Source organism: Mirounga angustirostris, unplaced genomic scaffold (assembly GCF_029215605.1).
Source record: "Mirounga angustirostris isolate CCGP_5_RB_7025 unplaced genomic scaffold, mMirAng1.0.hap1 SCAF_6, whole genome shotgun sequence".
NCBI lineage: Eukaryota > Metazoa > Chordata > Mammalia > Carnivora > Phocidae > Mirounga > Mirounga angustirostris.
In genome coordinates, this window is record NW_026991714.1 from 146,266,251 (window position 1) to 146,289,677 (window position 23,427).

The window sequence follows — 23,427 nt, forward strand, 5'->3', positions numbered from 1 at the left end:
TAACAGTAACAACACAAACCAACAAATCGAAGCAAGCAGAACAAAAAATAGCCCAATATGGCAAGTCGGTTGGTTTGGAATGTGGGTAGGCTTGCCAGATAAAATATAGAATGCTCAGTTAAATGTAAATTTGGATAACTGATTTTAAAATTATTAAAAAAAAAAAACCAAACCTCTAAAAATGTTCTATGCACTATTTGGCACATACTTACCCTAAAAAAAATTATTGTTGTTAGCAATTTGTTAGGAGGCTTTAAATCTTTTTTCAAATACAATTTTATTGGGAGCCCTAACATATGTAACAGATAAAAAGGGCATTTTGCCAGCATAGATTTATTTTAGAAGTTCAAATGCACAATATTTTAAAATTGATCAATAAGAACCATAAAACTGTTTTAAATTTGGGTCTGTGAGTTACCTTTGCAGCTTATAGCAGCCTCAGCTCCAATTCAAGTTGGAGTATTCTTTTTCATGGCAGTGAATAAATCCTCTTGCAAGTGGTAATTAAAAAAATAGCTTACCTTGAAATGGAAGGATACTCATCAATTAAACAGTACTCAAGGAAACTGTTTATTCTGAGATGTGCTCAAAAACAAGTTGCGACATTAATTAATGCATTCGAATATCTCCACTGTGTTCAATTTTGACAGGCATGTGGTTATGATAAAAAAAAAACGTACGGTAAAAGATGAATTTGAATCAAATTATAAAGACCCTCTGAGTACTCAGAAGAGCCCCAGCCTAGAGCAAGACTTGGGGCAGCCTGCCCTTGTCCATGGCTCTGGACAATAAGACTGTGTTGTGAGGTTGGGCTGGCTAGTGCTCAATCCAAAATTGTTGGTCATCTTGGCATCGAGAAGTTCTTCTTGGGGTACGTGAGGGCCAGGGTCATAGGAGCCTGTAGGTGTCTGACTGTTTTTCCCTCTGGAAGAGAAATGAGTTCCACTTATTGAGCCACTGCTAAGCGCCAGGCCTTGTGCGATGGCTTTCCATCACCTGAAATGTACTGTGATGGAGAAATTACATGTGCTTACATGACTCCCAGGCACAGGGGTGAGCACAGCTGGAAGGGACACTCTGGAGAGCCTGTTAGGGTGGGTGGCAAGTCTGCACGACCAGAGCTGAAGGGCTTTCTGGGAGGGTGGGTCTGGGAAACCACGTAGCCTTGGTTTTGATGAGTGGGCCACTCCACTGCAGAGTGGGACACTCTCCCATGGCCTCCCTTCTGACTCCTGTCCACTAAGCAAGACAGGATACGGCTGTGATGGCACCAGAGAATATTTGTTGAGGAGCAAATGAAGACTGCCAAACATTAGCCTGCTGGGTACATGCCCGTATCAGTCCAACCCTGATGGAGCATAAGCAGAGTGGTAGCCTGAAGAAGGCTGATGTCTTACAACTGTGAGCCAGGCACTTAACCTTTCTGAAGTTCAGTGTCCTCACCCAAAAAAACGGGGCAAACCACAAGAGTGGTGATAATAATCGTCAGTTATAGGGGATACTCTCCTGTCCTACATGCTAGACACAATTCTGAAAGTGTTTCCTGTATTAATTCATGTAATTCACACATTGCCCCTCCCTATGGGATTGGGAATTTTATCACCCCAGTTTATAGGTGAGGAAACAGAGGCACAAAGGGTTGAGACCCTTGCCCCAAGTTCACACCGCTAGGCAATCTGGCATCCCCATTCATGGTCTTAATTTTTGTGTTCTCCTGCTTCTGTGCAAAAAGCATCCTGGGGTGTCTTCCAGGCCCATTCTCTGCTTCTCTGAGAATTGCCACCCTCCCCCCAACCATCTCCCATATGTCCCGCAGCCATGTTTATGCTGTGATCTGTCCCCTGACCATGGATCTGACCACAGGGACGTTAGACCCAAGCTAGGCCTTGTGTTCTAAGAATATGGAGTTGGGGCTCTGGGATATAAGTTGATCTCCACTGTTTTCTTAAACACGTAGCACCAGGTGGTAGGTGATGTCTCTGTTTTCCCATACAATGTCCAAAGCAGAGAAAGGAGAGAGTAGGTATCTAACTCCTGAGAAGAAGTTTTCTGTTTAACATTAAACAGTATCTGTGGACAGGACTTCCTATACTCTGATATTCGAATAAATGATCATTTAGGATGCTTTAAAAGTTATGTAGTAAGCCTTTGCATCCTTCATAGATTAAGACTAGCCAAGATGAATTCTCTGCACTGTGTTAATTTGACGAGAGTATTCCTTATTTCGTGGAGAAGATGCTATGACCACGAGTGCCATTTTTCCCTCTGGGGGTGCATGGGGACACCAGTGAGACTCCCCGTTAGAGCCCGTCTCCCCAGCAGCCTCAGTCACATGGCTTGAGTTCCATTCTGATGTTCTGGCGGCAACAAAGGAGACAGGTTGCACAGGTTGCCGTGGGTCTTTGTGGAGGACCGCTAATCTCCCCCAAATCACTGGCCTTTGAATCTCTGTTGCATCCAGCTTTCTTTTTGTATATCGGCTCCATTTAAAGTGATTAAAGTGGAGATCAGATTGGATAAGGTCATCCAAATTCTGTAAACGCCGCTTCCACACAAATGAACGCTTGCAATCAATTTAATTTTTCAAATAAAATGATTAAATTCTATTATTGTCAGATCATTTTTTATTAAGAATAACCTTTTAAAATGTTAATTATCGGGCCCCTTGAAAGACTTTCATCTTCCCTGACTTTGCTCATGAGCCGAACGTGTCTGCCTGTTCCCAACGCCAACCAAAGGGAGACGCGGGCTTCCCTATGTTGCATCTGCAACTGTTCTCCTTCGCTCTAATATTTATGTGAATTTAACTTTAATTTTTCTGCCTTTCATCTTCTGAATTAGTCGTATAATGCACAGATCACTCCTTCACCGCTTCCTTCCTGTTTATTTGCCTTGACAATAGATTCATTAACTAGATTTGGGTGCTCAAGCCATGCGACCACATCCATTTCAAAGGAAGATTTAATGGCATTTCATATTTTTCTACATTAAGGAAGATTAAAGTATATTACAATACCCTTTACTGCCCTATTTTCTTCATTTTAGAAGTGGTCAGTTTTAACATTTTTTTCCCCCTCTCTTTCTTTCATCTGCAGTGTTCGATAAATTGTCCGGGCCTTTCAGATGATAGTCCCAGCAAATTGAGTTCTATATTACAACTCGGATGCATTGTTTAGCCCATCAGCAGTCAGATAAAGCACCCCTATTCACACAAGACATCAAAAGAACAAATATATGTTCGAAGTGGGTAAAAAGAGGACTGAGGCTCAGATACTTCATTTTCTTAATTGTTAGTGATTATCGGGCTAGTTTCAGGGTGATCATTTTGCTGACTCTGAACCTAGACTTATTTGCCTGATGTAATAGTGCTGTGAAATCTACATCCGTATCTGCATAGATCTGGATCTAGATTCATGACCACGAATGACACCATTTGCAGACAGGGCAGGTGCAGCATCTTTTAATAGCCCAAGGGGCAGGCATACTCACATTTTAATAGTGGGCAGTAATGGGAAACACAGGATCCCGACTTAGGCCTTTTTATTTCAGCCAGGTACCATCTTGTGAAATAGTCAGGAGACTTTCAGGCATTCTTGAGTGAGAACAAGGGAGATATTAAGATTTAAGCTTTTTTATTTTTATTTTTCGTAAGGTAGGGGAGGTCAAAGCTGTCAGGTCGCCCTCGGGCCGAAGTTTTATTCGGGGTGCCATCTATCAACCCAGATGGTCACAAGGAGCCCTTCCCCATCTCAGTAAATGCAGTGCAGCCTCGCTGGACACTGAGTCTAAACAAAGTTTGGAGATGTCTGTACGATGTGGGAGGAACGGAGCAGAAGACAGATTTTACAACAGTACAATCATGGGGTGTGGGTTTTAGGCAATAAGCAGGTAGCCTAGTTTTCTCAAAAGAAAAAAGAAAATAATGGAAAAGTGTAACATTCATTCGGAGGCCTCAAAGGCATAAAAAACCCAATTCCAACTGTTATAGGTCCCTGCAGGAGTCTACAAAAGAACTAAGCTTTTTAAGTAAGAAAACTAGATTCTGGCCCACAGGGCCCTGTCACTGCTGCTTAATGGATGAAACTCTTTGGATATAAATATGCTGTTTACTTCTCAGCTTCAGCTTTCATAAAATATAACCTTTTTATGATTTACGACCCACAGAAAAACTAGAGGATGGATTTTTAGCTCTGAATTGGTTGGGTGTCAACAAGAAAAATATAGACAACATATCGAGGTAGCGGGGTGTTAATGCCACACAAAATGATGAAATTATTTTTGTTTAGAAAAGTTAAGTTTGTTCTTAAAGTTGTTGGTGGATGGCAGTTGTGAGAGGCATGGCTCGTGAAAACCTGCGAAACATCTCCCATTCTCCTGTGCTTGGCCAGTGGCTTACAAGTTTGGGCATCTCGACTTCAGTCCTCAAACAGTAACGTCTTGTTGAAGAATTTAGGTTCGCCACAGATTCTTCAAAAGTGGGAATGGCCCTTCTTTGTCTACATCACTCATTGCTACATTTTGCTGGTGTTTTCCAGTATCAAACGTAGGAGCCACCCCGATCCTGCACAAAGGAGATGACAGAATAAGACTTTTTTTTTTTCACACAGATGACCGCAAAAATGAAAACCAAAAGCCAGAGAAGCAAATAAACTAAACCCGCAAATAAGCAAGCAAAAGCAAAACCCTCAAATCAAAGGCAACTACAAACTCCCTGCTATATACTCACAAAGGCCAACCCAGTCCTTGGATGTTGGACTGGAAAAGGATTGCATGCTAATTTGTCATTCAGGGATTTCTATTTGTTTTGTGGCTTTCTTGTCTGGCATATATATTTCCATATCCAGTTTGTCTTTTGTTCATGACTTTTAAAAAAATCATATAACATTAAAAATAAAGTTATTTGCTTGCTTGTTTGTTCATTTATTTATTTAGATGCTTGTGGAAGGAACCTGATCCCAGATGAATTGCCCAGGAAGTTTGAAAATAGGGTTGCCAGTTGAAGGAATGAGGTTGTGAAAACTGAGAAGGTTTTCTCTTTCAACTCTTCCAAGAACTGAAGGAAGGAACTCACTCTGTGTTTTGAAAGCTACACTTAGCAAATTAAAATCTCATGCTCTGGAAGCTGGAAGACCAGATCTTTAGTTTTTCTACAATCTAGAAAGGGCTGAGGTGTGAGGCCACAGCTTGGGGGGCCGTCTTGTAGAGACCAGAATGGAAGGGATCCTTCTCACCCACTGGTTTTGGACAAAAGATCCACCAAGAAGGGGCGTCTGGGTGGCTCAGTTGGTTAAGTGTCTGACTCTTGATTTTGACTTAGGTCATGATCTCGGGGTCCTGGGATCAAGCCCCTTGTCCCCGCTCAGCATGGAGTCTGTTTGTCTCCCTCTGCCCCTCCCCCTGCTCGTGCTCTCTCTGTCTCTCTCTCAAGTAAATATATAAATCTTTAAAAAAAAAAAAATCCACCGAAAAGAGCACCAAAGATGCCCACATCCTTGGGTACCAATGCATAACCCCTGTCGCAGGGAGAGACCTGCAGCCCTAGAAGGTAGAGTTGCCATGAGCCATGTGGTTTATAGAAAAAAGAACACAAGTCAGCATTTTCATATGAGTGTCAGCATCTATCTGTAGACTATTTCAATTCTATTGTATTCTTCAGTCAACCAAGTTTCGGGAGGAAACTTCAGATAATCTCCCGGCTTTCTCTTTACTTTTAGAGGAACCTGCTGTATATCTTTGGTTAGAAGTCCTCAGGGTGGAGAAAGGGGCTGTGTGTTCTCAGCCAAGACCACTCAGTCAAGTTAGGAGCCAATGTTGAGTTTATGCAATGTTGTATAGGCAGTGAGGAGTGCCCTAGGGCTCCTAAGGCCTGTGTTGGTTGTTAGGGGAATACTAAGATAAATTTCCTCATGTACTTGGTCCATATAGATGGCTCACTATAAGCCAGATGCAATACTAGGTATTTGGACTAAAATGGTGCTTTTACTCCCCATGGGACTCACATTTTAGAAGGGAGAACCTGTAAGCCAACAGGTAATTACAGTCTAAGGTGATCAATTTTTAGGCCCTTTTGGGATCACATGGAAAGGGCCCTAAATAGATCTTGATAGGAATGGGGGTGGTTATCAAGGAAGGCTTCCTGGTAGGAGAAGCAATGGGTATTTCTGGCAGCAGTAGAACCACCACATGGAAACGTTTGGGGGTCAACAACATTAAGGAATAACGAAGGAACAGAAGAAATTCAGGATGGCCAGAGTATAGAGTATACTTAGATTGGGCATCAGTTCATAGTTCAGAATGGTGTTTCCCAATCTTTAGTGAGTGTGTATGTGTGGTGGGGTGGGGTAGGGTATAGGGGAGAGCTCTTGGAAAGTACAGATTGCTGACTTCCAACCAGAGAATGGGCTGGACCCTTCCCCTCCACCTGCCAAACATTCTCAAAGCCCTGATAGCTCAGTGTGGTCGTCCAGAGAGGTTGGCAGACCTGTCCTGGAGTGCATGTGAGTGGGTAGGGAATGAAGCACCCCCACTGCTGGGGGCTGAGGGTTTTGGGGTGCTAGAACCCAAGAAGGACTTTCCTTTGTGTATCCTACCATGCTGCTGGGCATTCTGGGATACCAAGAAATGGAGATGAGAACCCTTCCTGCCCTTGGGGAGAGGGTGTGGGTGTCACCCAGGCCACCACGTTTTGAGATAACTGAGCCCATTTTACAGATGTGGAAACTGAGACCAGGGCGCAAACCTGGTTGTCCACAAATGCAGTGCTGGGTCCCGCTCTGTCATTTTGTGTGGTGCTCCATGCTCATAAGTCCATCAACCAAGGGAAGCCACTGTGCCGAGTTATACACTGGAACCTCAGGGGCAACCGGAGTGTGGTCCCCCTGCCAACTAGGTCCCAGCTTCCTGTTAACCATTAGCCTGGTGCCAACAAGTCTGTGTCAGTATGCCTTTACAAGAGGAGTGCAGAGTGTTTCTAGGGGCCTGTGAGCCGTGAGTCTTTCTGCATCAGAGGACAGTCAGGCCAGGCGATCATTTCTGTCTTGTCCTTGCTCCAGGATATGGTTGGTCCTGGAGAAATAAGACAAGGCTGGAAGTCAGGTCATTTGTCTCACAATAAAAGTCTCACATTTTTTCTCTCTTCCCATTAGAATTCTTTCATCTTGGCTCAGAGGGAAGTCTTTGGAGGGTGGGAGCTCAGACTCCCATCTATGGCTCCTTTGGTTGAACTTTTAGGAAAATCCATTCCCATTGCTTTTTGACCTTCAACTGTCCTCAGAATCCTGGACCCAATTTCCAGGCTGGCCCTGACACAGCTAACTCATATCCAAAAGGAACAACTGGTAGGAAAAAAAAAAAATCTTGGTGCTTTAATTAAAAATCCATGTTTGGCTTGTGTTCAGAGGCATATTTTTGCATCTTAAAATGTTTCTTTTCCCTTTGTAGTTGGGCTTTGCTTATAAATAGAGCTGGCTCGGAGTCACATTAATTTAATTTTATCTGTGATCCAGATCAGCCCAGAATGCTATTAATTTGGATTTGACTGCCAGCAGAAAACAGCATTCACTAATATCCACTTTTTAGCTAGGTAATCGTGTAGTAATTAGGATGCGTGTTGTACATAATCTTGATTTAAATAATCCTCGGTTAGTTTTTTGTCTACATAGATAAAAAAGCTATTTTGTCAGTATTTTGGAAGTAGGAAATCATCTTGATTATTTTAATCAAAATCATTTGTGAATTGTGGCATTCTTTTAGGAACAATTAGTGTACAAGGCAGAGATTTGTCTCTCTGCCCTGTGTTGTAGATCTGTCTTGAATGCATTAAGATAGAGCAGAAGTGGCAGTCTTGAGGCCCCAAACACACACCCCCTGGCCTCATCTCTAGGTCTTGGTGACCTGACGGTTAGCTTTGGATGCAGTTCCATGTGATCTCAGATACCAGCTCTGTCACTCAGAAGTTGGGACCTAGGCAAGTACTTAAAAATGATTGTACTTCGGTTTCCTCATTTATAGATGGGGAGACTGATACCTTCCTGGGGATTAGTTATGGCACGTTGAAGTCCCACAATAAAAGTCTCACATTTTTTCTCTCTTCCCATTCGAATTCTTTCATCTTGGCTCAGAGGGAAGTCGCAGGTCCAGTGGCCTGGGCTCTGCGCCTGGTGGGGTGGACCAGGAGCCTGATAGCTGGAGAAGCTGGTATTGGAGATGTGGAACGCGAGGACTACTCCCATGACCAACGCCCAGCTTGGCAGAGTTGATGGTCATTTGTGACATGTGTCCTTTGCAGTCTATCAATGCCACCATATTTTTCACATTTTGGTGCTTTTTGTTGGTGATCTTAAAACAGCCCGCAGATGCAGTGAGGTGCTGTGCAGTGTCCCTAAGCATAAGAAGGCTGTGATGTGCCTTGTGCTAAGTACATTTCATCCAGGCATGAGTTACAGTGCTATTGGCCATGAGTTCAAAGTTAATGAATACACAATATATATTAAATAATATGTCTTTAAACAGAAACACAGGGGTGCCTGGGTGGCTTAGTCGGTTGAACATCTGCCTTCGGCTCAAGTCGTGATTCCAGGGTCCTGGGATCGAGCCCTACCTCTGGCTCCCTGCTTAGTGGGGAGCCTGCTTCTCCTTCTCCCTCTGCCCCCCAGACTCATGCTCTCTCGCTTGCTCGCTCTTGCTCTATCTCAAATAAATAAATAAAATCTTAAAAAAAAGACAAATAAAACACCAGAAACACACATAAAACAAAGCTGTATATTTACTGATTTTTGAAAATGTGCCCAGAGGCTCCTAGGAACCTAACTCTGTATTTCCTATAGGAGCAGGGGGTTAGTATTTGTTAATTTGTGTTTGTGGCGACTTTATTGACCATGAACACAACAGATAATGAGTATCTACTGGATTAGGTCATTGTATACCTTAGCAAGAATGGTTCCAATTGTATAATAAGAGTAGGAACCAGATTATGGTGTTTCGAGGGTTGCATGGGAGCTGGGGAAATGTAGAGAGCAAATGTAGCCATGTCCTTCGCACAGTTGAAGTGAGCAGGGGGCAAGCACATGGTACGTGATCTAGAAATGATTGTCCATTGAATTGAGAGAGAAACCTGAAATTTAAATTCCTTAATGGATTCTTCTGTTTTATATATATTAGCTGGACTCTTCCTGTCACTTTGGAGAATCTTTAACCTTAATTAAATCATTCCGTTTCTGTCAAGAATTACCCTGAAATGCATTATATGGAGTTGCCTATGTGAGGAACAGTTTGGTTATGAAATGGTATCTGGGGTTGGAGCTTTGTGGCTTTCCATTTGAGACTTTTATTTGAATATTGTGTTTTTTAAAACCTGTCTGTTTGGTTAGAGTCACCAGATAAAATATCGGATGCCCAGTTAAATTCGAATTTCAGATAAACAACAAATACTTTTTTTAGTATAAGTCCACGCATGACTAGCCGCATCTGGCAACTCTGTATGATGCCTTCACAGGTTTGGCCTCTCTGCTTGGATTGGTGTCACGCTGGTGTCCTTGAAGCTTCTGTGTCAGGGGAATAGAGGGATTTGGGATTTCACCAGCACCTCTCTCTGAATGAATTCCAACCTGACACACAGGCCACCTATTAAGTCAGACCATTGCAAATGTACTAAAAATCCAGCTTGCCAGGCGTAGGTGATCAACTGAAACGGAAAGAAACCTGATTTCATTTTCATTTCCATGGCGTTTGTTCCTGGCAGCACACAAAGGAAGAAGGCATGGTTGATTGTGGATCTGGAAACCTGTGGATCATCCCGCCTTTGCCCCTGACCTTGGGTAGGTCACTTCATCCTTCTGAGACCAGGAGGTCTTTGGATCTGGAAGTCAAGACATTAAGTGGGATGGTTCCCAAGGCCCTTTGCAGCCCTAAAGGCCACTGAAACCTTGAAAAGTAGGCAGATAGGATGGTCTTAATTTTAAAAACCTAGAATTTTTCCATCTGGAGGGGAACTGACTTGATCATGATTTAAAAAAAAAAAGATGCATTATATTTGTTTCCTAAATGCTTAAAAACATGATTGACTATAAGAAAGAAAATCCCCCAAACCCTTAAGGAAACATTCCATTTTATGGTGTATCCTCTTTTCCATAGAGGAAACATTTGCAATCTGTTTAGGGTAGAGTAGTGTCTGAATCATTACCGCGACTCTGCACCAAAGGCAAGAATTTTCTCCTGCTGGAGAATGCCAGAAACAGATGCAGCTCTGCAAATGGATCCTGGTGCACAAGCCTGTGGAGGCCAGTGAGGCTGAGGCCAGGGGCCACCAGGAGTGATAGGCACGAGATGGTCACAGCAAAGACTTTCTGGTGCCCAGTGCTTCCGGTATCTCTGGGCGCTTGGTACACTTTATCTCTGGTTCCCACAATGACAACCACGACACAGGAATCCACATGGCACTAGCCTCCTTTCTCTCTCTCTTCTCATCCAGATGGGAGTTAGACTGGGGGACCAGGCTGGGGGAAGAATGCTTCACCTTCCGAGGCTGGGGAGGAGAGACAAAATGCCTGTTACCCTTATTTTAGAGATGACGAAGGTGAAGCTGGGAGAGGTTTGGTGGCTTTCTAGGTCTCCTGCACGTCCGCAGCACAGCTGCCGTTAGAACCCAAGACTCGGGCCCCTAAACCTCCTCCCAAATGTATCTTTAGCCTGGAAGTGAGAAGGGAAGAATTCGAAAGGTATTTCTGATGTTGATGCTTTGGTTCTCCGGACCATCGAGATGACGAGCTGTGAAGTCAAGAGCGTTAGCCTTGATTACGAGCTCTAGGAGGTGAAAGCCAATTTGTGTTTCACACATAGGTTGAATTTCTGGAAGCAGACAGCAAACACTTCCATGCACTGGACTCTCTGATTTAAGGTAGAAAGCTGTAATTAAATATAGCCCTCCTTGTGAATCACAACAGAAATACAGCATGCTAGTGAGTCTTTCCTGCTGTGCCTGTCTCGGATCTTTAACTATAATGTGTGAGACATTTGCATGTATTTGTATGCATGCTCGATGTTTTGAAACGGGGCATCACTTCAGGATGGATTGTCTCATTCCGACGACTTTAGTGGTGCAAATAAAGCCAAGTTTTCCATTTGGAGGAGGCAGTAAAACCCAAGAATAGAGAGCATGGGACCAGAACCTAAAGTTCAGATCCTACCTTGGATCCTTAGCCTCTCTAGAGGTGGGAAGTGCCACCTTCCATGTGTAGGCAGGGCCTTTGCCCCGGTTGGTCCCCTTGCCTGGGATGTTCTCACCAGATATGCTCCCAGGTGCATGAAGACATTCAGGGTTTGGGGAAGGGAAGAACTTGGCCTGCAGTTGGTGTCATCTCCAACCCACCACACATTATCCCAATTTCCCTTTTTCTCCTTAAGGGGGAGTTGATCTGGGTAATCAGGGCCAGGCTCCAGGGAATGAATGATGAAGGAGGTAGGACCTCACCCAGAATGAGCTTCCAGCTGAGAGGGGATGAGGGGCAGGTGTCCCACTAGGGGATAAAGAAGGGTGCTTGAAAGTTTGGCAAGAGAGTGCTGAGTTTGAAATTTTTCCTGGGAGCATAATTGTGCAATTAATTGCGAGAGTGTAATTTGTCACTTTGAACTGTGAGAATTAGGCTGGATTCTTCTATCAGGTATAAACGTCCTTCAGTCAGAAGACTCAGTGGGTATTAAGGAGGGCACGTATTGCAATGAGCACTGGGTGTTATACGCAAATAATGAATCATGGAACACTACATCAAAAACTAATGATGTACTGTATGGTGACTAACATAACATAATAATAATAAAAAATAAGACTTGATTGCCATGTAATATGAAAACCCAAAGTGTAAAATGTGGTTTAATAAAAATGATCAAATTTATTCCAAAGCAATCATGCCTGATATTGGGCAGGAGGGGGGCAGGCATACTAGGGACTTCACAGGGAGCATCTCATTTCATTTTTACCACACTTCTGTGAGGCCCAGACTCTTACACTCATTTTACAGGTGAGGAAATTAAGGCTCAGAGGCTCAAGCAACTTGCCTGAGGTCACACAGCTATGTAAGTAGTAAGTTTTGTTTGGTCTCAAAACTTGAGCCCTTTACCATTGTAATAAACCATCTAAAGTAATGGAGACAAAAGGAGCTTGATTTGACAAAATATGCAGGACTTCACCTTCACTTTGTAAGAATCACCATGAAACATACCTTTAAGGGTGAAGATTTTACATTTGACTTTTAATTTTTTGATTTTATTTAAAAAAAAAATGCCAGAGTGGGAAGGTTTCATTCATGTAGTGAATTCTCCAAATTCTCATCTAGAGGTAGAGTAGACCTGGAGAAATCATTCCATCTCATTAGGACTCTGCTTTCTATGGGGTATTTAAGGGGCCAGGAACTTCAGGACTTTGAGAGTCATCTTGTTCTATTTCCAGCCCAAGAATGCCTTTGAACACCAATTTTTTCCTGGGATGATAGCTATCCTTTCATCTCATCTCAAAACAAAGCTCCATAAGTATAGGGATTCTTGAGCCCTGTGAGCAATGATTCTGCAGTTGCCCCTACCCCACTGGGAACCTCAGGAATCCAGCCCCTCTGGGACCCCAGAGGTGGGACTGGCCCAGGGGCACAGGATGCCATCCCTAAGGTCACTCAGGAAAGTGTGGGCAGAGCTGGCTCTTATGCCCAGGCTCTTGACCCCTGGGTTGTGGGTTTTTTGCAATGCCTCACGAACTCTAGCACATGAGGAGAAAGAAGCTGCCACTCCTGAGGTCCTACAGAATTGAGAGCTCATTATAAGACAGCAAGAATTGTTTAAGGCCTTGTCTTGCTGAATCTCCCTTGTGAAGTTGGAAGAGTCCAGAACATCCTCCTACAGTTGAATCTTGAAAACCTTGACAGTGGTTATCAGAGGCTCCTAGGATTTCCTTTTTTTAGGTTAAGTTTCCTTATTTTAGGTGGGATGATGAGAGAGATAGGAACATCCAGGAGGAAATGAAGGGGATGGTGGAGGGTCTGGGAACCCAGAAATCATGTTTAAACAGACTTGGGGTGGTTGGGCATAGTCATTCTCTGCAAGTTCACAAAGGGATGCTGCTCACAAGGAGGAACTGGTTAATTTCTTAATAACATAAAAAAGACTGAACTAAGACTAACAAGTAGACCAGATGAGCCTTGAGCTACCTAAAGTCAGAGGTCCTATGACTTGCCATGCACAAATCCCTGTTCTTATCCTTTAATTACTCTGATCTCTGTCTGCAGACTCTCTCCCTCCTGCCACATAGGGATCAAAATGGATCTCCATACTCTAATGTCTGATTAAAAATAAAATAACCAAAGATACCATTATAACTGGCACAGGAGCTACAAGACAGCACAATTCAGCTCCTTCATTTCCCTAATAATGAATAAAATCACACCAGCAATTTCCCCTTGAATACATTTGTCAATCAAAGACCCAACACTTAGAAAGCTCCCCCCCCAGAGTGTCCTCCAGGTACTATCTGTAAGCGAGAGGAAGCACACTTCTCAGCATCGTTATAACTGGAGCAAATAGGCTGAGAGCTTGTTTAATTTTTTAAAAGAGGGTTCTCCAGCTTTTGGCTGGTCTAATGAAAACTGGTTTCTGTCTACTTTGGCTGAATCCTTTGCACAATGACACTGCCCTGTTCTATAATTTCTGCTAATTGCCACTTGAACAAAAGCCACATTGTATAGCTTCTGGACTGCTTTGTAGTCTCAGAGTAGAACCGGCCAGAATGTCTAAAGCAATCTCATCGTGAAATCTTCTTCCCCAGGACTAGCTGTATTTATCTATACTGCAGGGGCTGAAAGCCTGTTTTCAAAGTGGGTCTGAGTATGTTCTATAGAAGAAAAATTTAAGCAGAGACCCTGAGTCAGAAACTCAAATATTTGCATGCTGATGACATCACCTTTTAATATTTTGGTAGAGTAGGAATAATTGTGACTTAATAAGTGAAGGCTTCGAGAATTTCTACTTTTTTTTTTTAAAGTAGGCTCCACACCCAATGTGGAGCCCAAATCTGGGCTTGAACTCATTACCCTGAGATTAAGACCCGAGCTGAGATCAAGAGTCTGATGCTTAACCTACTGAGCTACCCAGGTGCCCCAAGAATTTCTATTTTGAAATGAGCTCATTTGCTTTACAAACTTAAGAGATTTCATTGGAGTTTGGAGTGTTCAAGTAAAATGATGAAGTTAGAGGGATCTGGCATGAATTTTCTCTACACCCTTGGATTTTCAGTGACCTCATGAATGTTTTCTGGCTGTGAAGGGACCTGTGAGTAAGCTTAGATGATTATGCATGCCCAGAGAACCTTCCGTGCATGGGGTCTTGAAAACAGAGGCATGAAATTGTAGGGTTGGGATGGAGGTCATTACAGCCCAGCCACTTAACCATCCATTTTAAAAACCTAATTTCAGTATCCTCAGACTAAATAAGAGATTGGTCACCTTTGAGGACCTGATAAAAACTATATAACTATTCCCAGTTTTGGGTATTTCACAGGCATGTTAAAATCTAGAGATAAAGTGTCTTAGCTTCTCTGTCACCCCACTTAAAGAAAATCTAGCCTGGATAAAAATGGTTGATCCAAGGATGAGGTCCTTTTGGTGACTGGGCTGGGTGGACTGCTATAGACTTTGCATTTCACAAAGCAATAACTGTAAAAAAAAGAAGAGAGAGAGAAGTTTTGAGATAGAGTTGCCAGTTTTTAATTTTGTTGGGTAAAGACATAAAAACAAGATCATCTACTATCACCACCATTCCATAAAAGAAAAAAAAGTAATACAAAAGATGGTAATAAAGATACAATCTTGGCATAAAGGAGAATCCTTTAATTGAGCAAATCTTTCCTTCCTAAGAAAAGATTAAATTTATCTATTTCTAAAAATTCACCCAAAATTTATTAAGCAATAGTCCTGGTGTTTGACAACCATAGGTATAAGGATTTTGGCCGTTTCTTTCTTTGGAATACAGTATAGAAGCTACACAGAAGAGTTTTTGTTCAGGGGGCAACTGGCAGGCACAGTGGAACAGGGCAGGGGCACCATGTGAAGGATTTAGCCAAAGCAGATTCAAATCTCTTGTACAGCATCTTTACCCACCCTTTCCTCAGTGGTTGTGCAACCTCTCCCTGATCACAGGCAGTGGAGGGAAACTTACTATGTCCAAGACCAAATTTTGAGGTTGCTGTAGTTGTTACAAAATCATTATGGTGGACGGAAACCCAACACCTACTCATTTTCCCTTGTTCTACCCTGAGCCATAGGAAACAAGTTTAATTCCTTTCTCTTGTGACAGCCCTTCACAAACCTAAAGACAGCCAGTCTGTTCTTCTTTCTCTGAAGACAGCAAGTGTGTTCTTCCTCTGCATTTTCTTGCCCTTCACCATGGAAAACATTTCTAATCCTTCCATAATTTCAAGGCACCTTATCATCCTGATGGTAGTACCCTGGCATTCAGTTCAATTTGTCTTAAAATATGTTATACAGAACTGAACTCTGAACCTTGGAGAGACTCACCTGTCTTAGAGGAGAGGGGAATTGTTGCCTCCCTTTTTCTGGATGTTGTTTTGTTTGTTTTTAAGTAAAAACAGTCTGATTTTTAAACTCAAATTGAACTTAAACCTAAAACCAGTCAAGTTTTTGTTCATATGTGGCAATTCATATGGATGGCTACTTGTTTTACAAATGTGCTCATTTCATCTTTTTTTCCCAACCCTGTTTCTGCCCTTACCACTCTCAATTAGCCAAACTGATCCCTTATGAGGTCCATGTTACCCAAATTCAAAACCAAAGACAGTACAAAAAACAAACCAGAACTACAGTTCAGTAAATTTCATGAATAGAGATGCAAAAATACTTACAAAATATTAGCAAATTGAATTCAGCAATACAAAAAAAGGATAATACATCATGATCATATGGTTCATACCAGGAATATAAGGCTAGTTTAAAATTAAAAATCAACCAATGTACATGGTGTAGACAGGGGCCTGCACTGGTCTTCTGGAGGAGGGTCTCACCAAATGAAATTTTGCCATTTACAATGATGTAGATGGAGCTAGAGAATATAATGCTAAGTGAAAAAAGTCAGAGAAAGACACATACCATATGATTTCACTCATATGTGGAGTTTAAGAAACAAAACAAAAGAACATTGTGGAGGGGGGAGACAAACCAAAAAACAGATTCTTAACTATAGGGAACAAACTTATGGTTACTGGAAGGGAGGTGGATGGGGAGATGGGTTAAATAGGTGATGGGTATTAAGGAGGGCACTTGTGATGAGCACCAGTGTTGTATGTAAGTGATGAATCACTAAATTCTACATCTGAAATGAATATTACACTATCTGTCAACTAACTGGAATTTAAATAAAACTTGGAAAAAAAAATAAAACCCAACCAATGTAAATCACCACTTGGCAGGATAAAGTAGAAAAACCATATGATTATTTCAGCTTATATGGAAACAATATTTGAAAAGTCAACACCCATTTATGATTTTAAAAAAAGAACAACAACCTCAAAACTAACTAGGGACAGAAGGAAATGTCTGCAATTTGTTAAAGGATATCTGTGAAAAACGTACACTGGATATCATACATAATGGTGAAAGATTGGCTACTTTTCCTGTAAGATTAGGAAAAAACAAGGATGTTTGCTCTCACCACTCCTATTCAGCATTGTAATGAAGGTCTTAGCTAGTACAATAAGACGAGAAAAAGAAATAAAAAGCATCAGAGCATAAAGGAGGAAGTAAAACCATCTTTATTAACATGACTGTTATGCAGAAAATATTAAGAAATTGATAAAAAGTCTACTATAACTCATAGTAAAGTGTAGACACAGGTCACTATTAAAAAATCAATAGTATTTTTATACACTAGCAATGGACAATGGAAAAATTCAATAAAAATACCCTTTTCATGGCATAAAAACACTAAATATTTAGGGGCAAATATGAAGTATATTGTTTACTTAAAACCTCAGAATGTTACTGAGAAATTAAAGAAACTAAATAAATGAAGAGACATACCATGCTCATGGATAGGAAAAGTCAATATTGTTATGATGTCAGTTCTCCCCCAAATAAATAAATCTGTTGATTCAGTGAAATCACAGCCAAAAATCTCACAGGCTTTTTTTTTTTTTTAAGACTAACTGTAAGCCTATAGTAAACAAGTAACTATACTATTAGCATAAGTATAGAAATATAGATCAGTGGAACAGAATAGAGAGTCCAGAAATACACCCACATATCTATGAACAACTGATATTTGACAAAGATGCCAAAATAATTCAGTAGGGTAAGGATAGTCTTTTTCAACAAATGGGGTTGGAAAACTTGATATCCTTGTGGGGGAAAAAAAAATGAACTTTGGTCCTGACTCATACCGCAACAAATATTAAGATGAATCATGGATCAAAATATAAGGGTTAAAACTCTGAAACGTCTACAAAAAAATATGAGAAGATCTTGTGATTTGGGAGTAGGCAAAGGTACTTAGGCCACAAAAACACAAACCATAAAAAAATTGGTTAATTGAACCTCATTAACATTTAAAACTTCTGTTCTTTGAAGGATCCCAGACAGAATGTATTTGCTATATATATATATTTGAAAAGATCTTGTATTTAAAATATGTAAAGAACTCTTACAGTTCAATAATGAGAAGACAAAGAACTTAATTTTTTAAAGATTTTATTTATTTGAGAAAGAGAGAATGAGCATGAGTTGAGGGGGAAGGGCAGAGGGAGAGGGACAAGCAGACTTCCTGCTCAGTGGGGAGACCAACATGGGGCTCGATCCCAGGACCCTGGGATCATGACCTGAGCCAAAGTCAGATGCTTAACTGACTGAGTCACCCAGGGGCACCTTAAAAGATTTGAAAAAATATTTGAGAAAAGATATATGAATGGTCAATAAGTGTATGAGAGAAGCTCAACATCAGTAGTCACCAGGAAAATGCGAATTGAAATCATGAGATACCCTACTCATTCACTAGAGTGGCTAAAATTAAAAAGACTGACAATATTAAGTATTGGTGAGAATCTGGAAGTCACTGGAACTCTCACACATTCCTGGTGGGAGTGAAAAATGGAAGGATCACTTTATAAAACATCTTGAAAGTTTCTTCGCGAGGTAAATGTACCTCGTCATATGATCCCAAATTCCACTCCTAGGCATTTATGCAAAAGAAATGAAAACATTTCTTGTATACAAGAAGACACATACAAGAATATTCATAGAAGCTTTATTCACAATAGCCTTGAAGATCCACCAAAGGTGAATGGATATACCAACTGTGCTATATCCATGAGAAGAAGTACTTTTAGCAATAAGAAGAAATGACCTACAGGTACATGATGCTGAACAAAAGAAACCAGAAAGAGAACCTGATGTGTGATTCCATTTATATGAACTTGTGGAGTAGGCAGAACTAATCTATAGTGACATACAGAGGAGCAGTTTTTGCTTGGGGCTGGGACTTGGCGTGGGGACCAACAGCAAAGTGACATGAGGAAACTTTTTGGGGTGATGAAAATGTTCCACATTTTGATTTTCATGGTGGTTATTCGGGTATGTACATTTATCAAAATTCTTTCAACAGTATACTTAATATAGGGTTTTTTTTATTATGTGTAAATTATACCTCAATCAGCATACAAAACCCCTGTGTCTCCTCTATCTCATGTCATCTGGGCTCTTGTTCTGAGTGGGAGTAGTAAATGGTTAACTCTTAACCCCTCAGTATGAGACTTAAAAGACCACAATGTGCGATGTTTCCAGAACATTCTCGGGCATGCAGGAACTGCTGTATTTTTGTCAGGGAGAGCACACTGTCTCAGTCTGCCTGGGATAGTCCCATTTTACTGTACTTGTCTCTGCCTTCATATTAATAGTGCTGTATCACACTTCTAACTATTGCTGGTTTGGATGCTAAGTTATTTGGCTACTGGTTTATCCTGACCTCTTACTTAAGGTACTGAGAAATCAGGCCTTCAAGAGTGTGCTAACGAGCCTGGGGGCTGCTGACCACCTTCTCTTGGATGCCCTTAGGCAGCTCTCCGGAACTGGGATTCCCTCTTGCTAGGGATTTGGAGTGTTTATGGAGTGCTGCCCATGTGCTGGGCACCCTCGTGCTGAGTTCTCTGCATGGTCCGACAGCCTTCAGTACTCAAACCAGTGCCTGGAGGGAGGGGCCCCTCTGTAAATGATGATTTGGAAGTTTGGAGAGGCCAAATAATGACTCCCACTTATCAGACTGTGTGTGTGTCTGTGTGTGTGTGTGATGGGGGTGCTGGAGGTAAGCCCCCGTGTCCGCAGTCTTGATTGTTCAGTATATAACACTGCCTTTATTCAGACGGAAATGAACTTTGATCTGCTGCAATCATAAGAATTTTTCTTTAAGCAAAATAAGCTAGGGCAGGGTTAGGCCCGGGTGATGTCATAATGACCTCTTGGCATAACTCCTCAATGTAAGCTCCAATCAGTATGGCCTTCATGTCAGGAGTTCAGCGATTCAGTTTGCTGGCTGAGGGGCCCAGGTAGGGAGGAGGATGGATTTGGGGCTGGGTAGAGAGAGAATTCATTCTCCTGCTAAAGTGAGAAATAGGGATTTTTTTTTTCTTTACTTTTTAAAAAAGATTTTATTTATTTATTATTTATTTATTTATGAGAGAGAGCATGAGTGGGAGGGGCACAGGGAGAGAGAGAGAGAGAGAATCTCAAGCAGACTCTGCGTGCAGTGGGGAGCCTGATGTGGGGCTTGATCTCAGGACCCTGAGATCATGACCTGAGCTGAAGGCAAACGCTTCACCAACTGAGCCACCCAGGCACCCGGTTGGTTTTGTTTTTAAACAAAGGGAGTGGGAACCACGTCAGATCCCTCCTCAAGGATGCCCCTCTGGCTAGCAGTTTTAGTTTCTGCTTTATGGCCAACAAAGATTAATAAAGCCACTTTTCAAAATGATAAAGATTTTTTAATAATTATGAAAACTTTTATTTTGTAAAAATTTGAAAATATGGAAAAATAGACAAAGTATAATGACCCATTATCCCCCCACTGTAATTTTTTGATGACTTTCTTTTTTTAATGCCAAAATTGAAATCATATTCTTTTTATGCTTCTGTTTTCTTTCCCACTAATATAATAACATACTTATTGCCATGTTGTCATAAGTGCTGTGTAAACATAATATTAAAGGCTTATTTTTTTATTACAAAAATAAAATGTAAAAAGGTAAAAAAAGAATATAAGAAATAAAAATAATACATTTTCTTAGGGAATGTCACTCTTAGGATTTTAATGTATTTCTTTTTACTTTTTTTCTTACATGTATTTGTAATACGTTCATGTAATTAAAAAAATTGAATCACACAATTTTACAGGAACAGTTTTCATAGTTGCCTCGTATTTTACTCTATCCTGTTTTTTATGTGTATGTATCACATATTACTTGACCATTCTTTATTCTTACAGCTTGGGGTTATTTGATGTTTTGTGTATATATGTTGCTATAAATACTATTTCACTAAACAATGTAGTAAACAAAGCATTTTTAAAATTTTAGATTATTTGGTTGGGTGAGAGACCCCAAACGAATAATTAATTCAGGCGGTGAGCATTTTTAAGGTTCTTATATGCATCCCTCAATTGTTTTCTAAAAGAGGTGTTTTAATTTATGTTCCCACAAGCAAAGTATAAGAGTTTATCACACCCTCTTCAGCGTGTAGTGCTATTATTTTTGAGATTTTAAGAACAAATCTGATAGGCAAAGTATCTTATTTTCAGTTTTTCAACTTGCATTTTTGAATTCCTGCTGTGACTGGCCCTTTTCCCTCATGTTTGTACAGTTCCTTGCTTTCTCCTTTCTGCTGATGCTGTGGGTCCTTGGTGGGCTTATTAGGTCAGGAAGTTGGGGTTTGTCCCAGTGATCTGGTAGAAGAGTGAAATCTTGGGAAGTTACCATTAAGTACATGGAGCTACCTTTGAAACCTTTGGTTTCACCATATTTCATGTCTCCAGCAGGTGGCCGTGACCTTATCCTGTTCACCCAGAGTCTCAAAAACCAGGAAGTTCAGACCATTCTTCTTTGGAACCCTGAGACAGACAGGAGAAGTGAGAACAAGGAGTGAGCAAAAGAGACAGGTAAGCCGCCTGATGAAGATTTATTAAAACAAAACAACCCTCCCCCCTGCCGCAATAGAAAAAAATTAATATCCCAGGATACATCAGGGTTGGTAATGGTTCACCCCAAACCCCAGGGTATTCTAAGGTGACAGAGCTGGATTGGAAGGTGCATAGACAGACCTGGATTAGGATCCTGACACTACCCCATCAAGCTGTGTGCACCCGGGCAGGTTATTTAACTTGAACCCAGGCTCTGCGTCTACAAAATAGGCTGATGATCCTTTCCTCTTGGGACTGTGGGTGATTACATCAAACACTGTTCATTTAATGGAGAAAACCAAGGGTGGCACATGTAGGCATTCAGTGAACAAGAGCTTTTAGAAAACTTCCAGATCTAGGATTTTATGGTGTTAGCCGTGGAGAACTAGAGGAATGATAAGTTTTGCAAGTGGGTTCTGAATTACCAAAAAAAAAAAAAAAGGAATCAATTATACTTTTGGTAGTTTGAGTGTCAATATCTTTCTTATGTTTTCATACTTGAATAAATTGGTGAGACAATGATATTAAGATTTCATATTCTTAGGAGCTTTCAATCTTCCCAACATTGATGACAGTATGCATTTCGGTATTTGCTCTAAATCTGCTGGAGTTTTTAGGAGATGATTTATCACTACGAGAATAACAGCATTTGGTTTTCTTGAAAGTCAAGAATATTTTTTTCTAAAATTTTGCCTTTTAAATCATTCAACAGATCAAAGTTGTGGCATTAAATTGCTTTTATTACTGGTTAGGTTTCATTAAGTGATAGGATGGTATTTCCTGCTTGCTAAGCGCTGCCCCCCCAACCCCCCCACCTCCTGGGAACTCACTGAAGTCAAGATAACGAAAGGGGCATTTGGTAATATCTGGTAATACCACTCGAGGTCAGAGCAAGATGCATCAGAGTATTCAAGTGATGAACTAGGGGAAGGCCATCCCGATATTGTTAAAATCTGGTTGTATGGTAGATGTGCCAGCCATGGCCTCCAAAGAGCCGCTTCCTCCCTCTCTTGGGGCTCTCCTTCTTTCCCATTCAGAATGAAAACAGAGATGAGAGAGGGCCAGCATGGCTATATATGAGAGGCTGGAAAGGAGGGGGTGGGCTCCAGGGAGAGGAGAGGTGGGGGACAAGAAGAGCCTCCGGAAGGAGGGGGTTTGGCTTCTAGTGACTATGTATGTGTGTTGGAAGGACACAGAAGAACTGCGTCCTCTGAAAGGCCACGAGCGGAAGGAAACTGGGGAGTTTGTGTCAACCCCGCACCTGCCTGGAGTACAGTATGGGTGGGAGATCTGGCTGGACCTGAAGGCAAAGGCAGCTGTGCCCCACCAGAACAGAGTGGCAATAGGGTCCAGGCATGCTGGATTCCCTGAATTCATTCAGCGGATATTTTCTGGGCGCCTGCTGTATGCCAAGCCCAGTGTTGCAGGCTGGGGGTATAGGAGGCAGGACCTGGTATGGAGCACGGACAGAGACACAAATCCAGCATCGTGAGATGGAGGCTACTAGAGGAAGCCCACAGAGAGGAGAGCATCCGTGCAAGGGCTGGGGTGGGGGGGAGGCTGCACTGAAGACAAGATCAGCTCGGTGAGTCTCTAAGGATGAACTGGTATTTCCCAAGCAGATGGGGGGCATGGAAGACACTTTATGCTTGTATTTTGCAGAGCCTAATGGATGAGAAATATAGCTCAGATGGGGCTGGGTTGGAATTTGGGGGGGGCTCTGTGACTAACTGTGTGACCTGGGACAAATGACAACCCTCTGAGCCTGTTTCCTCACCTGTAAATTGGGAGAAGAATACTCCCTACCCTGTAGGGGGGTTTTAAAGACTGTGTGGAAACTGAGTGCATGCATAGCCCACAGTAATCATTATATTGGTTTTATATAATATAATAAGTATATGATCAATGAAACAGTTGTGGCTCTGATTCAGCCACAAGCCAGGCAAGCCGTTTCAGTTCTTTGGCTCTAATCCCTCATCTGTAAAATGGGCGCATTGGACCAAATGGCCGCCAACCTTCCTTCCAGCTTGAACATCCTATGATATATTGCTTTGCGTTACTAATTATCTTCTGTAGAATCTTCCTCTTCTAAATGCTCTTTAGCCTTTGCTGTCCCTGGAACAGTGCCTTGCTCATAGTCGGAGCTCAAGAAGTATGAGTGGAGTAATTATCTCATCACCAACTTTCTGTTTGCTTGAATCTCACATGATCACAAACAGC

At 41.6% G+C, this 23,427-nt stretch overlaps 1 long non-coding RNA gene across 1 annotated transcript in view; it reads left to right on the plus strand.

The window, feature by feature from the left end:
• The window catches only part of LOC135364663 (uncharacterized), an 81,496-nt gene that overhangs the window by 45,226 nt on the left and 12,843 nt on the right, over window positions 1–23,427 (plus strand). The window contains exon 2 of the long non-coding RNA XR_010412105.1: window positions 21,067–21,186. This is a non-coding gene — a long non-coding RNA (uncharacterized LOC135364663). The remainder of the gene's footprint in view (window positions 1–21,066; window positions 21,187–23,427) is intronic.